The sequence below is a fragment of the Chiloscyllium plagiosum genome, unplaced genomic scaffold (assembly GCF_037043375.1).
Source record: "Chiloscyllium plagiosum isolate Xiang-an unplaced genomic scaffold, Cpla_swu_hap1 HiC_scaffold_36, whole genome shotgun sequence".
NCBI classification, from domain to species: Eukaryota; Metazoa; Chordata; class Chondrichthyes; order Orectolobiformes; family Hemiscylliidae; genus Chiloscyllium; species Chiloscyllium plagiosum.
The window spans coordinates 71,954,503-71,974,742 of NW_028270174.1; the positions used below are offsets into that span (position 1 = coordinate 71,954,503).

The following is a 20,240-nucleotide window of genomic DNA, read 5'->3' on the forward strand; positions in this document are numbered from 1 at the left end:
CTGCAGGAAGGACAGAAGGGGAGCTGAGAGAGAAGAGCTGCTGGTTCTGACTGGGTGAACCATCCCAGCAGGACTGAGAGAGGATATTCCTGTGGGACCACCCAGTGACGCTGTGTCCGTGGGATTAATCAGTAACAATGGGTTTTCCCTTTCCTCTGATTGTTCTACAGACCCCAAGAGCCCCGCCCTCCTGCACCTTGACCTTCTCAAGATGGCGGCCCTGAGCTCCGCGCTCCCTGTTCCCTCAAACAAATGGCGGCCGTGACCCTGGCCGCTTCCCTGATCAGAGACCGCCGCCTCCTTACCCGGATCTGAAGGGTCATTTTCGAGTTATTTTTAACTGTATCCAGGACTTGTGAATTCTCTCCGCTCCTTTCTCCCAGCGAGGGCTCCCACACACCGGCTCAAAGCACCGCTCTCTGAAGCCGATCGCAGCCGCTGCCGGAGAAAGCAGCTCCATGTCGCTCTCTCGATAATGATCAATGTGACACTGCGCATGCGTCTGAGGTTTCCGGTGAGTTTATAGAGAATATTCATAACTGCACAGAATCATGGGTGAAATATTAGTCATTAACAACTGTTTGTGTCGACTTAGAGACATAGAGCTGTCTAGTATGCGAGTAGATTGTTCGGTACAACTCAACCTTTTTACAACTCAACCATACCGGCCAAGTATGTAAATTACCAGTCGTTCTCAATTTGAAAAGAAGTTTCTTACTCAATTTGTGCAAAACGATTGGAAATATGTATGTTATCGGATTTACATCACAACTATTTCTTAAAATCTCACATTGATTTATGAGAGAGGTTTAACACTCCACTATGTAGTGACAACGATCAATCCTGCAAAACAGTTTGCTTTCTGACCAATCCTGAAGTGCTCACTCCCGAGAATGCTTTGGCCCCGCTCCTCACTCACTCTGGTTGGAGGATCAAGCCGCTGCTTGGTCCTCCAGTTCCGCCCCTTCCTCCCATTTGCAAAGTTGATTCGGGCATGACTCAGCAGCTAAGCACCAAAAACATTAAGGGACAAGGGAAGTTAGAGTCGATATCTTGTGATGCGGTGAAAATATCCCAAATCTTGGACCGGGAGGCTGGGTTCAATTCACAGCGAGTGCAGGTGTGTCTAATCACAACTTAGAACATGTTCATTCGGAAAAACAAGGGAAGTCAGGAACAGAGTAAAAACAATAGAAAATGCATACAATGTGGTGGGGTTCTCAATGCTCAGATGATTTTAGTCTTTACCAAGTGTTTCAGGGCCCCAGTGGGTCCCAGTACAGACTATTCCACTCCACCTAGTGCACAGCCAGATACCACGATTGTGGGGCAAAGTGTTGTGGTGGGATACGGAGGTGCTTTTCTGGAACTCCCTCGGTTTTGGAGGTGAAAATAGGTGAGAAGAAGCAGGGTTTTGTATGGAGTTACCTGTTCCCCTCCTGTTGCAGCAACTTATTATTGCCCTGACTCGACCTCGTGCATTTTTGGTAGAGATCAGTGACATTTCGTAAGCCAACATACAAGATCCGTCACTCTGTTTAAGACAGCGGAAATCTCTTGTAGCACAATAGTCATAGAACAATACAGTGCAGAACAAGCCCTTCAGTCCTTGATGTCACGCCGACCTGTGAACTGTTCTCAGCTCGTCCCCCTACACTATTCCAAAATCACCCATGTCCTTATCTAAGGATTGTTTAAATCATCCTGATGTGGCTGAGTTGTCTACATTAGCAGGTACTACAGTCCACAACATTACCACTCTCTGAGTAAAAAACCTGTCTCTGACATCTGTCGTAAATCTATCACTCCTCATTTGTAGTTATGCCCCCTCATGCATACTGACATCATCATCCTAGAAAAAGACTTCCATTGTCTACCCTATCTGAGCCTCTGATCATCTTGTATGTCTCTATCAAATCCCCTCTTAGCCTTTTTCTTGCCAAGGAGAACAGGTTCAAGTCTCTCAGCCTTTCCTCAAAAGACCTTCCCTCCAGACTAGGCAATATCCTGGTTAATCTCCTCTGCACCTTTTCCAATTCCTCACGTCCTTCCAGAAATATAGGTACCAGAACTGCACACAATATTCCAAGTATGGCCGCACCAGCATTTTGTATATTTGCAGCATGATATTGCGGCTCTGGAACTCAATTACTCTCTGAAAGAAACCTAACACACCGTATGCCGCCTTGACAGTACTATCCACCTGGGTGGCAACTTTCAGGGATCTATGTACATGGACTTCGATATCCCTCTGCACATCCACACTACCAAGAATCTTTCCATTGACTCAGTACTCTGCCTTCCTGTTATTCTTCTCAAAGTGCATCACCTCACATTTAGCTGCATTGAACTCCATTTTCCACCTCTCAGCCCAATTCTGCAGTTTATCCAAGTCCCCCAGCAACCTGTGACACACTTCCACACTGTCCACTACTCCACCGATTTTAGTGTCATCAGCAAGTTTACTAATCCATCCACCTATGCCTGCGTCTAAGTCATTTCTAAAACTGACAAACAGCAGTGGTCCCAAAGCAGATTTTTGTGGCACACCACTAGTAACTGGACTCCAGTTGAATATTTTCCATCAACCACCACTCGCTGCCTTCCTTTAGAAAACCAGTTTATAATCCAAACTGCTAAATCACCCTCATTTCCATGCCTGTGCATTTCTCCAACAGCCTACCATGTGGAACCTTATCAAAGGCTTTACTGAAGTCCATGTATACCACGTGAACTGCCCTACCCTCATCTACATGCTTGGTCACGTTCTCAAAAAACTCAATGAGGTTTGCGAGACATGACCTGCCCTTGACGAAACCATGTTGATTATCTGAAATCAAATTGTTGTTTGCAAGATGATTATAAATCTTATCTCTTATAATCCTTTCCAAAACCTTACCTACAACAGAGGTCAGGCTCACTGGTGTATAATTATCTGGGTCATCTCTACTGCCCTTCTTGAACAAAGACACAACATTTGGAATTCTCCAGTCCTCTGGTACCAAACCTGTAGACAATGACAACTCAAATATGAAAGCCAAATGCTCTGCTATCTCCTCCCTAGCTTCCCAGAGAATCCTCGGATAAATCCCATCCGACCCAGGGGACTTATCTACTTTCACTCTTTCTAGAATTGATAACACCTGTTTCTAACTAATCTCGATCCCTTCTAGTCTAATATCTCATACCACATTCTTCTCCTCTACAATATTCTTCTTTCCCTGAGTGAAAACCGATGAGAAATATTCATTAGCACCTCTCCAATCTCCACAGGGTACACACTAAACTTCCCACTTCTGTCTTTGATTGGACCTATTCCTACCCTAATCATCATTTTATTCCTCACATACCTATAGAAACCTTTAGGGTTCTCCTTTATTCTATTTGCTAAAGACTGCTCGTCTCCTCTCTTTGCTCTTCTTAACTCTCTCTTTAAATCCTTCCTATCTGATCTGTAACTCTCCATCTCCTCATCTGAACCATCTTGGCTCATCAACACATAAGCCTCCTTCTTCTTCTTAACAAGCAAAGCAATTTCTGTAGTAAACCACGGTTCCCTTACCTTATCACTTCCTCCCTGCTTACAGGGACATACCTATCGAGGACATGCAATATCTCTTCCTTAAACCAGCTCCACATTTTCATTGTCTGCATCCCCTGCATTTTGCTACTCTATTCTATGCATCCTAATTCCTGCCTAATCGTATTATAATTGTCCTTGCCCCATTGATAACTCTTGCCCTGTGGTATGTACCTGTCCCTTTCCATTGCTAAACTAAACATATCTGAATTATGGTCATTCTCTCCAAAGTGCTCACCTAAAACTAAATCAAACACCTGGTCTGGTTCATTACCAAGCACCAGATCCAATGTGGCCTCCCCTCTTGTTGGCCATCGACATACTGTGTCAGGAAACCCTCCTGTACAGACTGGACAAAAACTGATCCATCCAACGTACTAGAGTTATAGTATTCCCAGTCAATGTTGGGGAAGCTAAAGTCCCCCATAATGACCACCCTGGTACTTTTGCTCTTACCCACAATAATTTTGCTAATCCTCTCTTCCATTTCCCTGGAACTCTGTGCAGGCCTATAAAAAACTCCAAGCAATGTGACCTCTCCTCTCCTGTTTCTAACCTCAGCACACACCACCTCAGAAATAGAGTCCTCATCAAAAGTACTCTCAGCCACCGTTATACTATCCTTGACTAACATGACTTGCATGGACCCATTGCAGTGCTTGAAACTTCATGAGGCAGCCATACTCTCTATGACAGACAGACTCAGTCTGGAACCTTCTCTGTCCTTAAGACCTTATACACTGCCTGCCCTCCTCCGTTTCCCCTTTGCATGTTCCCTTTCCAACCCAACCCACCTGCAATTGGGTTGGGTTGGAAAGGGAACATGCACCAGATATAACCTCCTGGCAACCCACAGGAAAGCCACTCACACAGACCAAGTCCTGAACTACGAAAGCAACAACCCCAACACACACAAAAGAAGTTGCATCAGGACACTATTCAAAAGGGCCACAACACGCTGCAGTACATCAGAACTGCAAAAAGAGGAAGAAGAACACCGATACAATATATTCGCCAAAAACGGATACCCGCGCAACTTCATCAACAGATGCCTAAGGGAAAGACAACGGAATGAGGACATGCCACAACCCAAAGGACTAGCCACACACTACCATACATCAAGAGCATTTCCGAACTGACAGCCAGACTACTGCGACCACTAGGACTCATAGCAGCACACAAACCAACAGCCACTCTCAGACAACAACTCACCAGAACGAAGGACCCGATACCCAGCATAAGCACAACCAATGTAGTGTACACAATCCCATGCAAGGACTGCACAAAACACTACATAGAACAAACAGGAAGACAGCTAACGATCCGCATCCATGAACACCAACTAGCCACGAAACGACATGACCAGCTATGCTTAGGAGCTACACACGCAGATGACAAGCAACATGAATTCGACTGGGACAACACTACTATTATAGGACGAGCCAAACAGAGAACAGCCAGGGAATTCCTAGAGTCATGGCCCTCATCCACAGATTCAATCAATAAGCACATCGATTTGAACCCAATATACCGACCACTGCAATGGACAGCTGAAATTGACAACCGGAAGCGGCAGATTCAAACCACTACAAATGCCGGAGGAAACATCACAGAAGCGCTTCACAGGAGGCTCCCAAGTACTGAGAATGTCACCTAGACAGGGGACGAAATGTCTGTAACACAAATTCCCAGCTCGGCGAACAGAATCACAACAACGAAGACTGTGAAACTTTGCAGAGTAACATAGATACATTGATTTGGCAATGGTCAGTCATGTGGAATATAATGTTCATTAATGTAATGTCATACTGTTTGGTTGGAGTAACATTTAAAAAGAGATTATTACTTGAATTTTAAAAAGTTGCATTATTTGCTATGCAGAAGCCTTCTTCATGAACGTTAGTCACCAGATATAACAATCAATTCAGAAGGCATTGCTGAAGGGATTGTGCTTAAAAGCAGAGGTTATGTTCCAGCTGTATTGGGTTCTGGTGAGGCTACACCTGGAGTACTCCGTGTAGTTTTTATCTCCTTAGTTGAGAAAAGATGTACTGGCACTAGAGGGAGTGTAGAGGAGGTTAAATAGGTTGATTCCAGAGTTGAGGGGTTTGGCTTAACAGAGGCTGAGTAGATTGGGATTATATTCATTGGAATTCAGAAGAATGGAAACATATAAAATAATGAATGAAATGGATAAAATAGAAGTTGAGAGGATGTTTCCACTGGCAGGTGAATCTAGGACAAGAGGGCATCAACTCAAGATTAGAGGCAGCAAATTTAGGACTGAATTGAGAAGGAACTTCTTCACCTCAATGGTATTCATTGCCCAGGGAAGTAGTTGATGCTAGTTCAGTAAATGTTTTTAAAGCTAAGGTAGCTTTTTTTTCAGAAAAAGAAATAATTAATTAAGGAATACGGTGAGAACATGGGTAAATGGTTCTGCGTCCATGAAATGATTATCCATGATCTTATTGAATGGCAGAGCAAGCTCAAAGGACAGGATGGCCTTCTCCTGTTCCTAGTTCTTATGCATTCCTCCCTCACTCGTGACTTGGAGGTGCTGGTGTTGGATTAGGATGGACAAAATTAAAATTCACAGAACACCAGGTTATAGTCCAACAGGTTTATTTGGAAGCACTAGCGTTGCTGCTGCTTCATCAGGTGGTTGTGTGTTTTTAACTTTGTCCCTCACTCTTGTAACTTACGAATAGCAACAAAAGCCACGAAGCAGTGCGCATGCTCCAGCCAACAAAGGTCCCCGGATGATTGATGTCGGGGCGGAGCTGGAGGACCTGGCGGGGCAATTGGCCCTCCGACCAATCAGTGAGCGAGGGGCGGGACTTGGTAATACCGCGTGATCATCCTCGCGAACAGCGCGAATGTGCGGGCGGAGAGTTGTCGGTAAGGAAAGGAATAAACACCAGGAAGCGGGAGGGAAAATGTGTTGGTATGGGCTGAGAGATTGTGCAAACATTTGGTGCACATCGGAAAATACAAATTTGAAACTTAGTCTCGTTTTTTGCAGTAAACGGGAAAATGCCTCATCTAGCGATTGACTCGAGTAAGCGCCGCCATCTTTATTCGGGGCAACGATTCACTGGACACGTGCAGCCGCCAGCTTTGTAGGGGGCAAAGTTCAGCGGGACGCATGTGCAGCCTTCTCTGGTGGGGAGTCAAAGGGCAGGATTTACACAGAGCATATTTAGCATTTGTCTAAATTGAACCCAGTCTGCCATTCCTCGCCCAAATGGCCCATCTGGTCAAGATCCTGTTGCATTCTGAACTAACTTTCTTCATTGTCCACTACACCTCCAATTTTGGTGTCTTCTGTAAACCCACTGACCATATCTCATATTCACATCCAAGTCAATTATTTAAGGACCCAATATCCCAGAGAAATTGATTTTTTTTCTCTCCGGATTTGTTTCGTCATTCATTTAAATGATTTGGATATTAATAGAGGCAGTACAGTTAGTAAGTTTGCAGGTGACACCAAAATTGTTGGTATTATGGTCAGTGATAAAGGTTGTCTCAGAATACAATGGGATATTGATCAGATGGGCCAATGGGCTGAGCAGTGGCAGATAGGGTTTAATTTAGATAAATGTGAGGTGCTGCATTTTAGAAAAGCAAATCGGAGCAAGACTCACACACTGAATTGTAAGGTCTTAGAGAGTCTTGCCGAACAAAGAGACCTTGGAATGCAGGTTCACAGTTTCTTGAAAGTAGAGTCATAAGTAGATAGGATAGTGAAGAAGATGTTTGGTATGCTTCCCTTTATTGGTCAGAGCGTTGAGTAAAGGAGCTGGACAGGACATTGGTTAGGCCGCTTTTGGATTATTTTGTGCAATTCTGGTCTCCCTCTTATCAGAAGGAGGCACTGAAATTTGAAAGGTTTGTGAATTGATTTTCAAGGATGTTGCCAGGGTTGGAGGATTTGAGTTGCAGGGAGAGGCATAATAGGCTGGGGCCATTTTCCCTGGAGTGTCATAGGCTGAGATGTGATGTTGAAGAGGTTTATATAATCGTGAGGGACATGGATAGCGTAAGTAGACAATGTGTTTACCTTGGGGTGGTGGTGCCCAAAACTAGAGGATGTAGGTTTAGGGTGTGAGGGGAAAATTCAACAGGAGCCTAAAGGGCAACCAAAATTGTAACATTTCAAAGGCATTTGGATAGGAAGGGTTCAGAGGGATGGCGGCCAAGTGCTGGCAAATGGGAATAGATTAGGTTAGAATATCTGGTTGGCATAGACGGGTTGGATTGAAGAGTCTGTTTCGGTGCTAGACATCTCTGACTGTGGGATCATAAAAGTGAACACTGCTCTGATTCGCCTGTGAGCTCCTTGATGTCCACTTGTTCATTATCTAGCTTCCTCAGTCTCTGAGTGTATTTTTGCTCTGTTTAGTATTTTATGATCACATTCACAGACCTTTCTGTAAATGAATTGTCCACTACTGCCCGGCTCCTGGCCATATTACAGAGGAGGTAGTACTGGATGTCTTAAATCGTAGAAAAGTGGATAAATCCCTGGGACCTGTTAAGGTGTATCCCAGACATTTGTGGAAAGCTAAGAAAATGATGGCAGTTCGCCTCCCTGAGATATTTATATTGTCATTGGTGACAGGTGAGGTGCTGGAAAACGTGTGCTATTATTTAAAAAGGTGGTAAGGAAAGGCCAGGGAACAAGAGAACAGTGAGCTTGAAGTCAGTGGTAGGCAAGTTGTTGGAAGGGATTCTGAGGGACAGGATTTACATGTATTTGGAAAGACGAGGAATGATGAGGGATAGTCAACTTGGCTTTGTGTGCGGGAAATTTTCTCTCTCTAACTTCATTGAGTTTTTTTGAAGGTAGACTGTGGACGTTGTCTATATTGACACTGAACAATGTTCCACAAAGCCGACTGGTTAGCAAGGTTAGATAGCATGAAATGTTGGGAGAACTTGCCATTTGGATACAAAACTGGCTTGAATGAAGGAGGCAGAGGGTGGTGAAAGAGGGTTGCTTTGTGGACTGGAGGCCTATGAGCAGCAGTGTGCTGCAGGAATGGATATTGGGTCCTTAAATAATTGACTTGGATGTGAATATGAGATATGGTCAGTGGGTTTACAGAAGACACCAAAATTGGAGGTGTAGTGGACAATGAAGAAAGTTAGTTCAGAATGCAACAGGATCTTGACCAGATGGGCCATTTGGGCGAGGAATGGCAGACTGGGTTCAATTTAGACAAATGTAAGCTGTTGGATTTTGGAAAGGCAAATCTGGGCAGGATTTATACACTAAATGGTAAAGTCCTTGGGAATGTTGCTGAACATAGAGACCATGGAGTGCAGGTTCATTGTTCCTTGAAAGTAGAGTCGAATGTAGGCAGAATAGTGAAGATGGTGTTTGGTATGCTTATATTTATTGGTCAATGCATTGAGTACAGAAGCTGGGACGTCAAATTGTGGCTGGACAGGACATTTGATTAAGCCATTTCAGGAATTCTGTTTTAAGTTCCAAATTCCCTGTTCATAAAGGATGTTGTGAATCATGAAACAGTTCAGACAAGATTTACAAAGACTTTGCTAGGGTTGGAGGATGTGGGCTACAGGGTGAGGCTGAATAGGCTAGGGGTAATTTCCCTGGAGAGTCAAAGACTGAGAGGTGACCCTCAAAGATCAGCAATGCAGCCATTGTGTGGAGCTGCAGGCGACGGGCGAGATACGGAGACAAGTATTTTGCATCATGTTTACTATGAAGAACATGGGAGATATAGAATGTGGGGAAATAAATGGTGACATCCATATTACAGAGGAGGAGGTGCTCAATGAGTGGCTAAGGAGCTGGTGCAGGGGGAAAAAAGATTCACATTTTTTTGGATCATTGTGATCTCCTCTGGAGTAGAGTTGACCTGCATAAGAAGGATGGGTTGTACCTGAATTGGAACGTGTCTAATATCTAGGCAGGGAGACTTGCTAGTGATACTTGGGAAGCATTAAACCAGTGAAGGAGTGGATGTAAACCCAAGAAGATAGTGAGAAAAGAGGTATGTCTGAGGCTGGTACAGTTCAGAAGTCAAATAATCAAGGCAGGCAAGGGTCAGTATTAATATGATGGGCTGAATGAAGTTGGACTGAGCAGTTGCACTGCATTTACTTCAATGCAAGAGGCCTGACAGGGAAGGCAGATGAGCTCAGGGTATGGTTTTGAACATGGCACTGGGATATTATAGCAATTATAGAGGCATCACTCAGGGATGGATAGGCCTGGTAGCTTAATGTTCCAGGGTATAGATGCTATAGGAAGATTAGAAAGGGGGACGAGAGAGAAGGAGAAGTGGCATTTTTGATTCGGGATAGCATTATGTTTTTGCTTAGGGAGGATATTCCTGGGAGTACGCCCAGTGAAGTTATTTAGGTGGAACTGGGAAATAAGAAAGGGATGATCACATTATTGGGGTTTTCTGCATGGATCTCGTCTGGGTCCTCTGGTTTGCTCCCACAGTCCAAAGATGCGTAGAGTAGGTTGGATTATCCAGGCTGAATTGCCCATTGTTGAGGGATGCGCAGGTTGGGTGAATTATCCAGGCTGAATTGCCCACAGTGTTGAGGGATGTGCAGGTTGTGTGGATTATCCAGGCTGAATTGCCCATAATGTTCAGGGATGTGTAGGTTGGCTGGTCCTGGGAAATGTTACAGGAGGAAGTTAGGAGGCTCTAAGGGTCAGTATTAATATGATGGGCTGAATGACCTGCTTTCACACTGTTGGGAGTCTCTGGTAATTCTACTAGTTTTAAAATAGTTACAGAAAATAATATACCAGATCTAAACGTTAAGGTTCTGAATTGGACAAAGGCCAATTTTGATGGCACAAGGCAAGAACTTACATCTGGCCCCTCAAGCCTGCTCTGCCATTCAATAAGATCAGGCCTGATCTTTTCATGGCCTCAGCTCCACATTCCTGCTCTCTCACCATTACCCTTAATTATTTTCCTGTTCACAAATCTACATTTTGCCTAAAAGGCAATCAAGTTGATAACGTCAAATGCTGCACGCGGCAGGAAATTCCACAGATTCACAACCCTTTAGCTGAAGAAGCTCCTCCTGAACTCAGCCCTAAATCTGCTCCCCCTTATTTTCAGGTTATGCTCTAGTTTGACCCGTCCCCAGTGGAAATAGCCTCCCTGCTTCTATCTTATCTACTCCCTTCATAATTTTATTGTTTCCTCTCCAACCTCCATCTTTTAAATTACAATGACTATAGAACCAGTTTTCTCAATCTCTCCACATACACCAAACCTCTCAACTCCTGACTCAAACTAGTGAACCTCCTCTGTACTCCCTCCACTGCCAGTACATCCTTGCTAATGTAAGGGGACCAAACCTGTACACAGTATTCCAGGTGTGGCCTCCCCAGCACCCTGTACAACTGCAGCATAACCATCCCTCTAGCAATGAAGGACAATATTCCCTTCACTGCCATAATTACCTACTGCACCTGCAAACCTACTTCCTGTGATTCATGCATAAGGACACCCAGCTCCCTCCGCACAGCAGCATGGTGCATGTTCTCACCATTTCGTCATCCAGTTTGCTGTTAGTCCAACCAAAATGGATGACCTCATATATCCCAACATTGAACCCCATCTGCCAGACTCTTACCCACTCACTTAACCTATCTGTCTCCCTGTGCAGACTGACAGTGGCCTCTGCAGACATTGCTCTACCTCATCTTTGTAACAAATGTGAACTCTGACACCGTACACTTGGTCCTCAACTTCAAAACATTTGTGTAAATTGCAAACAAGTTGTAGTGCCAACACTAAACCAAACACCCGTTTATCCCCATTCTTTATTTTTTGTTGGTTAACCGATCCTATATCAATGATAATACATTACCCATAATGCTGTGCATCTTTACCTTATTCAGCAGCCTTTTGTGTGGCAACTTATCGAATACCTTCTGGAAATCCAGGTACACCACATCCACCGAGTCCGCCTTGTCCAACGCGCTCGTCGTATCTTCAAATAATTCCAGTAAATCCTTAAATGTGACCTGCCTTTCATGAATCCATGCTGTGTTTGCTAAATGAGACAATTTCTACCCAGATATCTCACCACTACTTCCTTGAGAGATTCAAGCATTTTCTCCACTACAGAAGTTAAGCTAACGGGTCCTTTTTGAAAAATAGTGGCACCACATTTGCAGCTTCCAGTCTGTCAAAACCATCCCAGAATCCAACAAATTTTAGTGAATTAGCACGAGTCTATTTGTTATTCACTTCACCCCCCCCCCCCCCCCCCCCCAACCACCACCCCCGCCTTCTCCTTTAGTCCCTGGGATGCAATCCATCAGGGCCAGGAGACCCATCTAGCTTTAGGCTGTTATCTTTCCCAACATTACCTCTTTACTGGGAATGATTGCTCCTCTGTCCTCATCTGCCATTGCCTCCAGAGGCATGCGACAACAAGAGTACACAGACAGTATGTTCCTGTTAAGGCCAAGGCTGGTAGGTGTAGAGAATGCTGCCGATCGAAAGAAATTGAGTGCCTGGTCAAGAAAATGAAGGAGGCATATGGTAGGTACAGAGAGCTGTTTTTGTGTGAATCCCTAGAGGAGTATAGGGGCAATAGGAGTATACTCGAGGTAAACCATGAGGGCAAAAAGAGGACATGAGATAACTTCAGGAAATAGGTTTAAGGAAAATCCAAAGTGATTGTACAAATGCACTAAGGACAAACGAGTAACCAGGCAGAGAATAGGTACCCGCAAAAATCAAGGCTGTCTGTGGAACCGCAGGAGGTGAGAGAGATTCTGTATGAGCGGAGAGGTTTTACAAACAAAATGTGCACATCGGAAAACACAAATTTGAACGTCCCAGTCTCGTGTTTTCAGTAAACGGGGAATTGCCTCAGTGTGGCTGCAGACATGGGTGCGCGCCGCCATCTTTATTTGGGGCAAAAATTCACTGGACACATGCGGAGCCACCAGCTTTGTAGGGGGCAAGATGCAGCCAGGCACAGGTGCAGTCTTTCTCTGGTACAGAGTCATTGGGCAGGATTTACACAGAGCACATTCAAACTCAGAGAAATTGATGTTTATTTCTGGATTTGTTTCGTCATTCATTTAAATTATTTGGTATCGTAAATGAGTTTGCAGGTCATACAAAATTGGAGGTATTGTGGATAATGGAGAAGGTTACCTCACATTACAATGAGATATTGATCAGATGGGGTTTAATTTAGATAAATGTTAGGTGCTGCAGTTTGGAAAAGTAAATCAGGGCAGGACTTATACACTGAATGGCAAGGCCCTGGAGACATTTGCAGAACAAAGAGACCTTGACTGCAGGTTCATAGTCCTTGCAAGTCAAATTGCAGGTAGATAGGATGATGAAGAAGGTGTTCAGTATATTTTCTTTTATTGGTTCGAGCATTGAGTATAGGATGTGGGAGGTCATGTTTCTGTACAGGACATTCGTTGGGCCACTTTTGGAATAGTGTGTGCAATTCTGGCCTGCCTCCTATCAGAAGGGTGCTGTGAAACTTGAAAGGTTTCAAAAAAGACTTACAAGGATGTTGTTAGGGATGGAGGATTTGAGCTGTAGGGTGAGGCATAAAAGGCTGGGGTTGTTTTCCCTGGAGTGCCATCGGCTGAGTGGTGATGTTATGGAGGTTTATACAATCATGAGGGGCATGAATAGAGTAAATGAACAAGGTGTTTTCCCTGGAATGGTGGTGTCCAGATGTAGAGGGCATTGCTTTCGGGTGAACGGATAAAATTTCAAAGGGGCCTAAAGGACAACTCTTTCATGCAGTGGGTGGAATGAGCTGCCAGAGGAAGTGGTGGAGGCTAGTACAATTAAAACATGTTAACGGCATCTAAATAGACACATGATATGATTAGGAAGCGTATACAGGGATATGGGCCAAGTGCTGGCAAATGGGAATAGACTCACTTCGGATACCTGTTTGGCAAGGATGAGTTAGACCGAAGGGTCTGTGTCAGTGCTATACATCTCTATGACTGTGGGATCATAACAACTTAAACTGCTCTGCTTCATCTCTGGGCTCCCTCATGACCACTTTGTCAATATCTAGCTTCGTCAGTATCGAACAATGGGTGTATTTTTGGTCTGTTTGGTATTTTACTATTATTTTTACGGACATTTTTGTAAGTTAATTTTTCACTGCCGCACAGCCCCTGACCATGTGCTGCTTATCAATATTTGCTGGAAAATCTTTAACAGTCAAGAATTCCTTTTTCCAATAAGCAAGTGTATCTTCCTTCCATTTCTGACTATCAAATTCTGCACCATTTTCAATCCCTGTAATCCGTTTTGCACTCCCTGAAACATCGACTGTGTTTCTCCTTCCACAGATACCAGTGATTAATGCCAAAGCCCTGTTGCCTGGGGAGAGGGTGATGTTTGACTTTCTTGTACAGCTGCAGTTTGTGTGGTGAAGATGCTCCTACAATGTGGTTGGGTAAGAGACATTACAGAGTATTCACTCAGCAACAGTAAAGATCTGAAGATAATGTCCAAATCAACAACAGTTTGTATTTTTATTATCATGCTTATAATTCCACAAAAATATTATTGAGAATTTTAAACATAAGGCCAGAGATGGTGATATTAGGTCAGGTGACCAAAAGCATTGCCAAATAAGCAGGTTTTGAGGAATGTCTTAAAGGGGGAAAGCAGACCTGTGAGGTTTTGGCTGCGAATTTCAGACCTTGTTGCTTTGGCAACTGTAAAAGCAGCCACACAGGTGAAGTAATGAATTAACAGATCATTGGGAGTCTCGAACAGAATGGGTTGTCGATGTCTCAAAGGTTGTGTGTTGCAGCGAGCTAGGGGATGGTCACAATCAGGAATTAAATCAAGTGTGAGAATTTTAAATTGAGGGATGTGGGCCGGATGCTGGCAGGTGAGACTAGATTGGGTTGGGATATCTGGTCAGCATGGACGGGTTGGATTGAAGGGTCTGTTTCCATGTTGTACATCTCTGTGGCTCTATGTTGTTGATTATGAATAGCAGCCTTTTGATGGATCAACAAGTTTTGGTACGAGGGAGTACTTGGGCAGCAGAGATTTTTCTTGAGATTACAGGGAGGTTGGATGTGGGAAGCTGGCCAGGAGTACGTTTGGATAATGAAGTCTGGAGATAACACAATATGGATGAGAGTGTATGAGCTGCGACAAGGGTGGAATCAGCTAGAATTAGTGGTCTTGAGTGGGACTGTGCTGTCACCCTCACCTCGCCTCTGGGATTCAGTTAGTTGTCAGGTTGTGAATCAGGGCGGTACCACAATCGGGAGCTAAGTGGCCCTGGTGGAGACTAAAATGAGTGTCACTCAGCTGGCTGTTGCTGAGCAGCTGCTGCTTGATAGCCCTGTTGATAACATGTTCCATCACTTTACTGCTGATCGAGTGTGGACTGATAGAGGGAAATTGGCTGGGTTGGATTGTCCTGTGTTTTTGTGTTGAACATGTCTAGGCAATGTTTCACATTGTCGGTAGATGCCAGTGCTGGAGCGGTACGTGACTTGGTGGATGGCAAGTTCTGGAGCACAAGCTATCAGTATTATTGCCAGAATGTTGGCAGGGCCGATAGCCTTTGCACTACTTAACCATTTCTTGATGTTATTCAAACTCAAGCTAACTGGCTTAAAACTCACATCTGTGATGTTAGAAACCACTGGAGAAGGCTAAGATGGATCATCTCACTTTGCATCTGGCTGAAGATTGCTGCAGATGCTGTCATCTTATCTGGTGCATGGATGTGTGAGGCTCCTCCATCAGGAAAGGTGGGGATATCTGTGATGCTTCCTCCAGTGAGTTGTTTAATTGTCCATCACCGTTCACAACTGGGTGTGGCAGAACTGCAGAGCTCCGATGTGTTCCATTGGTTGTGGGATTGTTTAGCTCTGTTGCTTGTTGCTGATGCTGTTTGAAATGCAGATGGTCCTGTTTGGTAGCTTCACCAGGTTGGCACTTCATTTTTAGGTATGCCTGGTGCTGCTCATGGCATGCCCTCCTTTACTGTCCATTGTGATGGGTGAGAGCGGGATTTACAAACCCATGAGATTTCAGATTGTGCTGGAGTACAGTTCTGCTGTTGATGTCCCACAGTGCCTCAGAGATACCCAGTTTGAGATCCTACATCTATTCAAAGTCTGTCCCATTTAGAACGGTGATAGTGTCACTCAACACGATGGAGGTTTTTCTCAACTTTAAGCCAAGACTTGTGACTCAAAAAGGAATGTGTGATGGTCGCTCGTACTGATACTGTCATGGACAGATGTATCTGCAGCTGGCCACTTCATAACAATGAGATCAAGTATGTTGTACACTCTTGGTTCCCTCACCACCCGCTGCAGACTCAGATGAACAGCTATGTCCTTTAGGACCTGCCCAGCTCAGTCAGTAATTCTGTTGCAGAGCTAGTCTCGATTGTGGACAATGAAATCCTGTACCCAGAGTATGTTTGACACCATTTTACTTCCTCAGTGCTTCCTCCAAATGTTGTTCAACATGAAGGAGAACTGATCCATCAGCCAAGGGAGGACAGTACGTGGTAATCATCAGGAGCCATTAGATTTCCTGGTGTCCGGAGTCAATGCTGAGTACTCCAAGGGCAAATCCTCCCTGTCTGTGCCACCACCTCTGCCTGGTCTGTGCTGCCGGTGGGACAGGACATATCCAGAGATTTCAGGAGAAAGTGAAGACTGCAGATGCTGGAGATCAGAGTCAAGAGCCTGGTGCTGGAAAAGCCCAGCAGGTCAGGCTGATGAAGGGCTTAGGCCCGAAACATCGATTCTCCTTCTCCTGATGCTGCCTGACCTGTTGGGCTTTTCCATCACCACAATCTGGTGATGGTGCTGTCTGGTCATTGTCTGTAAGGGTTGATTTCATGAGTATGACTATGTCAGGCTGTTCCTTGATTGGTCTGTGAGACAGCTCTGCACATTTTGGCACCAAAATCCAGATGTTAGTCTGGAGGACGTTGCACCATCGACGGGGCTGATTCTGTGGTTGTATTTTCTGGTGCCTTGTTAGATGCCGAGTGGTCCATCCAGTTTCATTCCTTTGTTGAAACTTTGCAGTGATTATTTCAGTGAGTAGCTTGCTGGGTCACTGTCAGGTTGGCAGGGTTTTTTTCGCCATTGACAATGGTTCCATGGAGATCAGGATATTCCTAATTCCAGTTATTTTTTCTTGAATTCAGATTCCACCATCTGCCAAGCTGGGATTCGAACCAGGACTTTAGTCGTTTGTTTTAATAGTTTGGATAAAAGTTAAATACATTAGGTTTGTTCACTCACTTTAAATATCACTTACCCAGGTTTTGTTTCTTTGTGAAACACTGTCCATCATTCTGTCTCCTCCATCCTTCTCTCCAACAACAAGAGTTTGGAGCACATGGAGTTTCTCTGTCACTACTGAGATAATCTGATCTGCTGCTTCCCTCCCTCCCACTGGCCAAACTGCCTCACGGGGTGTTCCCAGTTTTTGTCCTAAACTTACATTTTCCTCCAGTCTCTTGTCAAGCCTTATCAGAGCTCATCTTGACCCTTTACCCTAATTTCACTAAACTATAGACTTTCCAACATTCTTTCCTCCTCCTCCTCCTCATCAGTCCCCCTCGCCGATTCACAGATATTGTTCCTTGTTCTGTCTTTTCTGGTTATGTCCTTCTCTCCCAAAATCCTGCTCCATCTCCACTCCCTTTCCTTTCTGAATTTCTTGCATTTGGTGTCCTTGTTCCCTTCTGTCTCTCATATACAGACTGCCAGGAGATGACATTGTGTAAAAGCACCATGTTGGGTTTCACATGTACACTGACAATGCCCAGCTCTCCCTCCCCATCATCCCTCTCCATTACTCCACTGTTACTCAGTTATCAAACTGCTTACCACATTCCTACTACTCGATTAGGCGCAGTTTCCTCCAATGAAACATTGTAGTGGTTAAACCCGTTGCCTGACAAATTCCTTTCCCTTACTGCAGAGCCTCTCCCTCTCACTGGGAACTATTCAGCAGAACTACACTCTTCACAGTATTGCAGTTATATCTGACGCGAAGCTGACCTTCTGATCAGACATCTACACAATCCCAAACACCAGGAATTCCAATCTCTTAAACATTGCTTATTTCCTCCTCACCCCAGCTCCATTTCTACTGAAACCCCTTACCCGTGTCTGTGTTGCCTTAAACTTGACGAATCTGAAACAGAACCCTTGATTCTGTGACTGACTCAGAATCTGGTTTCAAACTCCCCCCTCATTATTTACCCTCAGACACATCAGTATTTATTCTGTCAAACCCCTTAAGAATCTGGTGGTGCGGGCTGATTGTAGCTCGTGGAAATGGCAGAGGATGATGTGTTGTATCTGGGTGGAAGGTAAGGACTTGGGGGGGGGGGGGGGGGGGGGGGGGGTGTTCTATCCTTGTTGCAGTTGGAGTTGTGGGTTTCAAAGGCAGAGGTGCGGGAAGTGGAGGAGATATAGTGGATCATATTGACCACATGGGAGGGGAAATTGCAGTCCTTGAAATACGGGGCCATTTGGTATGTTCTGGCCTCACTGGAACACTGCACTAAGCATGAGACAGAGATGTTGGCCAGGGAACAGGCTCGTGTGTTAAAGTGGTAGGCAGCTGGAAGCTCGGGGTCTGTTTTTGCAGCAGAACGTAGATCATCAGTCGCCATTTCCGCCACCTCCACTGAGATGCTGCCAGACACAGGTTCCTGTCCCCTCCATTAACAGCAATGCACCCCCCAGCCAGATCATAATCCACTCCTTTGTCTTTCCAAATGTTCTGGTCTCTCTTTGGGTTCTGTTCCTGCCTATTATTTCCTCTTTAACCCATATCTCCTGCAATATAAAGATCTGCAGGTTAGTTGAATTGGCCAAGCTGAATTTCCCATAATGTTCAGGAATGTGTAGGTTAGGTGCATTAGTCAGGAGAGATATACAGTAATAGGGTAGGGGAATGGGTCTGTGTGGGATACCCTTCGGAGGGACGCTGTGGAACTTTTGGGCCGAATGGCCTGTTTCGACACTGTCAGGATTCTAATTTTCCCAGCTCCCATCGGTTCTGAGGAAGGGCTACTGTACAGATTTCTGTTCCCAGATGCTGCCAGACCTGCTGAGCTTTCCCAGCACCTTCTGCTTGTTGTTCCTGATTGACACCATCCACACACCTTCTGGGTTTGATTCAGACAGGGGGAGGATCCCACCACTGACCTCACAATGGGCTCCAGCTGATTGATGGCAGCTTCGGACCAATAGGAAAAGGTGGCAGGACTGGTGGTGAAGTGGAACCAGCTGGTCATCCAAACGATGGGAGTGAATGAGGGGCGTGGCCAGTGGGATGACACGTCACCAGTAACTCTACCTGTGCAGTGCCACGAGATTCGGCCGTTGGTGAATGTGGGAGACGCAAACAGGGAAGGGGAGAGTGGCCTTGGAGACAGGGAGATAATGAGTCACTTTAGACTGGGAAGTTTTAATTACACTCTGTGCGGTTTGTAAGTCTGAATTAGAAACTCTTAATCATGCGTTTGCAGCAGATGGGAAAATGGCTGCGGCCCTCAGGTGGTGAAAGGTCCTGGGATATGGCCGCCATTTTTATTGGGGGTAAGGTACAGTGAGGTGCATGTGCATGTCCCCTTCCTAGGATGGGGGGGGGGGGGGGGTCGTGCAACTTGAAGAGAGGCATTTACACATCAAGCACATACCAAGAAAAAAGTGTCTTTATATTCTTCCTGTACTGACTGTGAGTTTTGTTTTGTGAATTCATTTCACAGGATATTAAATCAGAATAATTGAGGCTGGGATCTCAAAAGCAAGTTTTTACAGTCAATGGAGTCATCAGGATCTGAATATCATTGGCATTTAACTGTGGAAGGAGAAAGGTTTGTCTGTTCTGTTTGTGGGAAAATATCTCCAAAATTTTTGTTAAGCAGAAAGATGTACAAATTCATGGTTGGTTCACCCTTTGGGTGTGTGCTCTGTTATGGGCCCTGCAGCTGAGGAAGGACATATTGTTCTGAGAGGGAGCACAGATTTATCCAAATTACACGTCATCTCTTTTTAAGAACTCTCAGATTTAGACCCAATCACCCACTTCATGATGTTAACCTGTAAACTTCATATTTTCAATTACGTGCAAACTTCCCATTAAGAATCCTTTTGGACTCAAATTCCAGTACCTTTTCAGGTGGAATGTACCAGCTTCTGACAAGTGTCAGTTCATTCAGAAACTGCTGAGGTCCATGTTGACTCTAGGGTTACAAAGGGCTGAATTGAGACATGAGGTGGTGTCCCTGAGCTCCCATTAAGATGCATTGGAATAGTACAGGAGGCTGAGGGCAATGTAGGTATGAGCAGACAATGAAAATGACAGGGCTGCACTGTGAGGGCTGCTTGGCTCAATGAGATTGTTCTGGAGTTGGGTGTAAACAGACTGATGTGAGACAGGGAGAAGGTGAAGCTGAAACTCAGTTTTAGTTCAGGCCATTCAGAAATTCACATGGTCCCAATGTGAACATCCAGTTTTTAAGTGATACCTGCGGAGTATTTGTTAACAGTTTGTAAAGTATTTTGCCTGAGGGCAGTTGAGAGTTAACCACATAGCTGTGGGTCTGGAGTCACATGTTGGCCAGATCA

The 20,240-nt window shown here is 44.8% G+C and overlaps 1 long non-coding RNA gene across 5 annotated transcripts in view; it reads left to right on the plus strand.

Moving 5' to 3' along the window:
• The first annotated feature begins 303 nt into the window (after window positions 1-303).
• Window positions 304-20,240, plus strand: part of LOC148139984 (uncharacterized) — a 46,951-nt gene continuing 27,014 nt past the window's right edge. Inside the window, exons 1-3 of one of the 5 annotated variants that reach the window (XR_015753284.1) lie at window positions 6,455-6,481; window positions 13,944-14,050; window positions 19,379-19,486. This is a non-coding gene — a long non-coding RNA (uncharacterized LOC148139984). Of the gene's footprint in view, window positions 515-6,444; window positions 6,528-13,943; window positions 14,051-16,859; window positions 16,879-19,378; window positions 19,487-20,240 lie in introns of those variants that run through there. The other 4 variants (XR_015753285.1, XR_015753286.1, XR_015753287.1 and 1 more) reach the window with 4 other exon arrangements.